Below are 7,238 nucleotides of genomic sequence, written 5' to 3' on the forward strand. Positions count from 1 at the left end.
GGTGTGGACCCCCGGCTCTGCCTCTGGGCGGCTTCACCCCGACCCCCAGCGCCTGGCCTGGCTGCTGCAGGCACCCCACTGCTGAGGGGCCGTCTGCGGTGTGAGGGGCTCGGGGGGGCCCCAGAGCTGGGCCCCTCCCCCAGGCAGCCCGCAGAGGGGGGTGGGAGAGTCAGGTGCCCGGACCCTGGAATCCGCAGCTGCTCCTGCCCGTGAGCAGGAGGAGATGGGTGGGGGTGAGCCCAGGGGCCTCGGGCCTGGTGAGGGGCCCCGGCCCCCCTCCCGCGCCAGGGCACGCTGCCACTCGCCCCGGGCGGGCTGGGAGGGGCCGCTGGCAGCCGCTCGTCTGGCAAGTTCCAACTTCTGCCGAGCTGGTTAATTGGCTGCTTTGCAGGACGCGGAGCAGCTCGGGGCGTGACATTCACTCCCCGTTGCCCCTGGCACCCCGGGACGTGCCCACCCCCTCCTCACTCCCCGCAGAGCCGGGCACTGTTGGGGGGGGCTTGCGGGAAGCTTCGGGCCACGTGCCAGCTCTGCCGCCTCTGCGGGCTGTCGCCTCCACGTGCGGCTCATGGACCCCGCGGCCGGGCTGAGAACGCCAGGTGCACGGGTGGACACAGGAGAAGGGCTGGCCAGGACCCCCGAGTCTCTTCTGCCCCGCACTATCCCCTCACCGTCACCCCCACTGTCCCCCCACTGTCCCCTCACGTCTCCTCACGTCTCCTCACATCCCCTCACATCCCCTCACGTCCCCTCACGTCCCCTCATGTCCCTTCACCATCCCCTCACGTCTCCTCACGTCCCCTCACGTCCCCTCATGTCCCTTCACCATCCCCTCACGTCTCCTCACGTCCCCTCACATCCCCTCACGTCCCCTCACGTCTCCTCACATCTCCTCACTGTCCCCTCATGTCCCCCCCACCGTCCCCTCACGTCTCCTCATCGTCCCCCTCACTGTCCCCTCACCGACCCCTCACCGTCCCCTCACCATCCCCTCACCGACCCCTCACTGTCTCCTCACGTCTCCTCACCGTCCCCTCACCATCCCCTCATGTCCCCCTCACCGTCCCCTCACCGACGCCTCACCGTCTCCTCACCATCCCCTCACCATCCCCTCACTGTCCCCTCACGTCCTCCTCATCGTCCCCCTCACTGTCCCCTCACCGTCCCCTCACATCACCTCATGTCTCTTCACCATCCCCTCATGTCCCCTCACTGTCTCCTCACTAGCCCCACACCATCCCCTCACGTCCCCTCTCGGCTGCCTGTGGCTGGGCGCCAGGGTGGGTGTCTACCCGGAGTAAAGCCCCAACACACGGGCCGTGCAGACAAGTGCTGGGGAACGTGAACGCCGCCACTCAGACCCGTGAGTGAAGAGGTGGGCGTTGGGCCGGAGTGTGGGTCCAGGCCACACAGAGCGGCCGAGCAGAGGCTGCTGGACCCGGCCCGGTGGTCGCTGTGTCACGCCCCTCGGCTGCCACTGGTGCCCTGTCTTCCAGCTGGAGCCAACGCCTAACCTCCAGGGACGGCGACACCCTGGCCAGGTCGCCTCCAGCCTTGGGGCTGATCTGGACTTTCCCCAGGCCCCGGGCTGAGGCAGGACGGCTGGCTGGAGAGGGCGGGTGCAGAACCACCGCGTGAGTCCTGGATCCAGCCGTGCCTGAAGGAGGCCCCGCCCGGGCCCGGCCGCGAGCTGTTTCCGAGCTGCTCCGCGCTGGGTCTCGGCCTCCATCCTGCCGCGAGGGAGCCGGGGCTGCCTCAGGGGGCTGGGCCGGGTGTCAGCCCCTCCTGGCTGGCCCGGGTGCTGGCCGTCTTCCCGGGAAGGTGCGGCTGGCTCCTGGGTGCCCTCTGCACCCGGGCAGGCGCCCAGCGCCAGGCCGCAACCGACACGGGCTTGGCAGGAGCGAGAGCCCGCCGGGGGCCCTCCCCTCAGAACTGGCTCGAGGAGGGTCAGCCGGGCCTGGGGGACCTTGCTGGGGTCAGCCCGGCCCTGGGAGAAGAGCCACGTGGGGGCATCAGCCGTGTCTGCCCTCTCTGGCGCCGCCTCCCGCAGGCAGACGCCAGGGTTCACTTGGAGCCCCGCTGCCAGGGCCCTGCACGCGTGGTGCCAAGCCACACTCACAGACGAGGCGGCCTGTCAGGGGCCTGCACTGGGGCCCGGGTCATTTCCAGCCTGTGCCTCTGGCCTGCCCAGTGCCCCCTCTTCCATGAAGCCTTCCCTGACTGCCCAAGGCAGAAATGCTCCTGTGTTTCTCAACAGTGCTCACGGGCGCGGGGGAGGGTGGGTTCCCATCGCTGTGTTGTTTCCCTCGGGATCATCTCTGCCAGCTTGGGGCTCGGTGAGGGGCCAGCAGGAACACGGGTGGGGAAGGGTTTGCTGAACAAGTGACGCAGGGGTGAAGGAAGTTTGAGAGCCTGATGCTTGTCACATGCCGGGCGGGCGCTCCCTCTCTCCCGCTCTCTGCCGTTGGTGCCCCCGCCCACCCCCTCCTCCCACGGACTCAGCTCGGCTCAGCCCGAGGGCAGCTGCTCGCGTCCCAGCTCTTAGCCTGTCCTCGCGTTGGGGACGCGGTAACTGGGTTCACTGACGTCAGTTTAGATCTTTTATTTTAAATAATTTTTACTTATCATGATTTTATTTATGATCACGCCCTATCCTCTGCTGTTTATTTTAAAGAATAATTTAAATAATTAATGGGCAGGAGCAATAGCACAGCAGGTAGAGCATTTGCTTTGCATGAGGCTGACCCGGGTTCGATTCCTCCATCCCTCTCGTAGAGCCCGGCAAGCTACCGAGAGTGTCTCACCCGCACGGCAGAGCCTGGCAAACTCCCCGTGGCATATTCGATATGCCAAAAACAGTAACAAGTCTCACAATGGAGATGTTACTGGTGCCCGCTCGAGCAAATCGATGAGCAACGGGACAACAGTGCTACAATTTATTTTATTTTATTATTATATTTTCTTTTTGGGTCACACCCGGCAATGCACAGGGGTTACTCCTGGCTCTGCACTCAGGAATTACCCCTGGTGGTGCTCAGGGGACCATATGGGATGCTGGGATTCGAACCCGAGTCGGCCACGTGCAAGGCAAAAGCCCTACCCGCTGTGCTATCGCTCCAGCCCCTACAATGTATTTTAAAAAGTTGACATTGGGGGCTGTAGCCATAGTGCAGTGGGCTGGGTGTTTGTCCTAGCTGACACAGGCTCGACCCCTGGCATCCCATAGGGTCCCCTGAGCACTGCCGGGTGTAATTCCTGAGGGCAGAGCCAGGAGTAACCCCTGAGCATCGCCGGGTGTGACCGAAAAGAGAAATAAATTGTTGACCATGTCATGGCCAGGGTGACAGGCCTGCAGGGCCCCTGCAAGCTTGAGTGCCTGAGGGCCAGTTTGGCCCTTGGTGCTGTGTGGACCCCCAAACACCCCTACAACAAAGTCGACTCTGTTTCTCTGGTTAACCGACCAAAGCATTTGCAGTATTTGCTTAAGTGCCTGGCAGGCAGTGTTTGCTTAAGTGCCTGGGGGTGGTGTTTCTCATTTTGGAATATTTTTGAAATATTTTTGAATATTTGGAAGCTTTGGAATACTTGGAAGTCTTGAAATATTTTCAAGGTACTTCTATACTGTTAATCATTTCTTTTTAGAGCTTTTTTTTAATGTCACTGTCACCGTCATCCCGTTGCTCATGGATTTGCTTGAGCGAGCACCAGTGATGTCTCCACTGTGAGACTTTTTTAATGTACGGATGAAAAAATGGGTCCCTGCATCGAAGCTCTGGCTAAAGTAAAAGGCCACTGCAGAATGGGCAAAGGCGTTCGAGGTGTCCGTCAGAGGGCAACAGAACACGAGAATCTCATCAGAGAAATAGGGAGGGGAGGGGCTATTTCTCTGGTGGGGTTCTCGTGGTGGCTAAAGCCATTTTATACCTCAGTGTCTTAGACTCTGACACTAGTGTGACCACTGAAACTAGCACTTAAAAAAAAAAAATCCGGGGGCCAGAGCGATAGCACAGCGGGGAGGGTGATTGCCTTGCACTCGGCCGACCCAGGTTCGATCCCCGGCATCCCATAGGGTCCCCTGAGCACCACTAGGAGTAATTCCTGAGTGCATCGCCAGGTGTGACCCAAAAAGCAAAACAAACAAACAAACAAAAAAATCCAGGGCTGTGGACAGGAGAACTCAGGGTACTTGAGGGGGGTAGAGGGGGGAAAGAAATGAGGGTGGAAGGGCCAGAGCGATAGCACAGCGGGGAGGGCATTTGCCTTGCACGCAACCAACCTGGGTTCGATCCCTGACACCCCATAGAGTCCCCTGAGCACTGAGCTGGGAGTACCCTAAGTGTTTCCAGGTGTGACCCCAAAACCGAAAAATGAAATAAAGAAAAAGACCAGGTGAGCAACAGGAGCGGAACTTTCCTAAACTCGAAGGGGAGCCAGGAAGGACCCTCCTGGAGGAGGAGGGAAGAGAAGAAGGAGCTTCTCCCGCCAGGGGCAGCGGGCTCGGCCCTGGCCTTCCGGAAAGGTCTGCGGGGTTCCAGGTCCAGCCCCCCCCCCCCGGTGGGCGGGAGGGAGGTCTCGGCTGGGACGCAGTCTGAGCCGGCCGTGAGGGCCCCCGTCACCTTGCAGGACGAGGGCGGGGCCTGTGGACACCAGGGGGAGGACACAGGCCTGAGGCTGAGTGCCGAGACCACTGGACACGGCCTGTCTCCACCTTCATTTCTTATTTTTTTTTGGGAGGGTCACACCCGGTGATGCTCAGGGGTCACTCCTGGCTCTGCACTCAGGAATTACCCCTGGCGGTGCTCGGGGGACCCTATGGGATGCTGGGGATCGAACCCGGGTCGGCCGCGTGCAAGGCCAACGCCCTCCCCGCTGTGCTCTCGCTCCAGCCCCCCAATTCTGAATGTTTAAATCTCCTCTTGGAGGTGGTGTCTGTCGTTGGTGGCTCTGCCCGCCTGGTCTCCCTGCGGAGTTTCCGGGCCCGCCCACGTGTCAGTGCTTCCCGGGGCCCAGACACACCTTGGGCACCGCCTGGGTAGGAGAGAGCCGGGTGGCGTCTGCCACTCCTCAGCGGGCGGCCAGGGTCTCCCTGCTAGGGGTGGGGCCATGAGCTGTCCACGCCATTCCAGAAAGTTCTGCAGGGCAGCGCTGGCCCTAGGGCCCCAGACCCGCCATCTCCTCTCTTTCTCCTGGAGTAACTACAGGGCAGCGCCCGGCCGCCCCCAGCCTGCTGACCCCCCCCCCAGGCCGTCCCCGCACCAGGGTCCTAGGGCAGGTGGGTGGCCGCCTCCTCCTGCTGCCCGCTGCCCTCTGCAGGTCTGGCTGAACCGGTCTCTTGGGGTATCCTAAGTGAGGGGCCGCCCTCCTGCAGAGTAGGGAAACTGAGGCATAGGAGCGTGGGGGTTGGGCCGGGGATGGGCAGGATGACACAGCAGCTAAGCCCAGAGCCCGGACCTACCACCCTGGGCCCCCCAGAAGTCCCCACCACCCCATGGGCGTTCAGGGTCACTCACTCAGCCACCGGGCAGGGGCGGGGCTCGGCTCTTGGGTGGGAGAGGTGGGGCCTGCACTGAGGCTCACGGCCACCAGGGGGCGCCCCCCAGAGCATCTACCCAGCCCCAGTGTGCGAGGCCCCTCCTGGTGCAGGCCGTGGGCTGCCTCGCGGGGGCCTGGCTGAGCGGCCCTGGGCGTGGCGGGGCGGGGCTGCCGGGGGGTGGCCACAGCCTCGGGGGCCTCTTTGTCCCCCCGCTGCCCCTGCATCGGGAGCCAGGAGGCTGCGGGCGACCCTGGCCGTTCCCGGAGTGGGCAGTGCTGGGGCGGGCGCCGGGCACGGGGCCTGCTGCTGGCACGAGCTCCCTGCGGCAGGGACCCCCACGCCACCCCCCGCTGCCCGGGCACCCACGCCTGGGGCCAGGCCCCCCGCCCTGCCCTCTCGGGGCTGGGCAGCACTTGGCGTGGGCAGCACACGCGTGTGGAGTCCCGGGCCGCAGACTGGGCCCCACGGCTAGGGCAGGGCAGGGCAGCGCAGGGCGGCGTCTGCTCAGGTCCAGGGCTAGGGAGGGTGACGGCCCCGGGGGGTGGGCCCCAGTGCGAGGGGGGCCTGGGGACAGCCCGGCCCTGTGTGAGCGCAGAGGAAGGTGCATGCAGGAAGGCTTCCTGGAGGAAGAGGCACCGTGTGAGCAGTGGGTCGTCTCGTGGGAGCATGAGGGCGGGGTGGGAGAGCAGAGCCCCGTCCCCGCCTGCTGGAGCAGCAGGGGGCCCGGCCAAGGGGCCCGGGGTCCAGAGTGACGTCCGCCCCAGGGCAGAGCTGGGGATGGCAGGAGGACAGAGACCCTTGGGATGGGGCCAGGGACGGTGGCCCCTGCGGCCCTGGCAGCGGCCTCAGCCAAGGTGACGGACGGCAGCTCCTTCCACACACTCCCGAGAACCAGAGCAAGTGAGTCCCCTGAGGTGTGCCCGTGAGGTGTGCCCTGTGAATCATGTGCCCTGTCAGGCGTGTGCCCCGTGAGGTGTGTGCCCTGTCAGGCGTGTGCCCTGTCAGGCGTGTGCCCTGTTAGGCGTGTGCCCGGTGAATCATGTGCCCTGTCAGGCGTGTGCCCCGTGAGGCGTGTGCCCTGTCAGGCGTGTGTCCCGTGAGGCGTGTGCCCTGTCAGACGTGTGCCCTGTCAGGCGTGTGCCCCTGTTGTCGCTAATGACCCCCTTGCCCAGGGCCGCTCTCTGGCCTGGGGCCTGCCCGCCTCTGTCTAGCCATGGGAAGCCCCAGGTCACGGGTGCAGAGACAGCTCCCACGGGTGCCTCTGACTGTGGCCGCCTGGTCCCCATCCGGGGTGTCCCTCCAGGGCAGGCGGCACAGATCCCGCCACGGGCCCGTGACAGACACTGTCCACGCCACAGGGACCATCGGGCCCAGTTTCCTGCCCTGGGCCAGGGGGGCGCGGGGTCCTGGGGACGGAGCCTCGCGAGAGCCCCTGCTGCGGCTGCACACCGGGAAGAACAGGGGGCGCGGGTCCGAGTCGGGGGTCGGGTGGACTTGCAGGAAGTGGGGCCCGGGGGCGTGCACAGGGCTTGGAGGTGGGGGTGGGCACTGGGAGGGCGGGAGCCGGGGCGGCCCCACGGGGCGGGTGGGTGCAGCGGGGGCGGCCAGGAGCCCGGGAGGGGACACGGGGACAGCAGGTGGAGCCCGTCTGGCCGCCCACCGCTGCCCTAGCCACTGACTCCCCTGCCCACTGCCAAGCACAGCC

This window comes from Sorex araneus, chromosome 6, assembly GCF_027595985.1.
Source record: "Sorex araneus isolate mSorAra2 chromosome 6, mSorAra2.pri, whole genome shotgun sequence".
Taxonomy (NCBI): domain Eukaryota; kingdom Metazoa; phylum Chordata; class Mammalia; order Eulipotyphla; family Soricidae; genus Sorex; species Sorex araneus.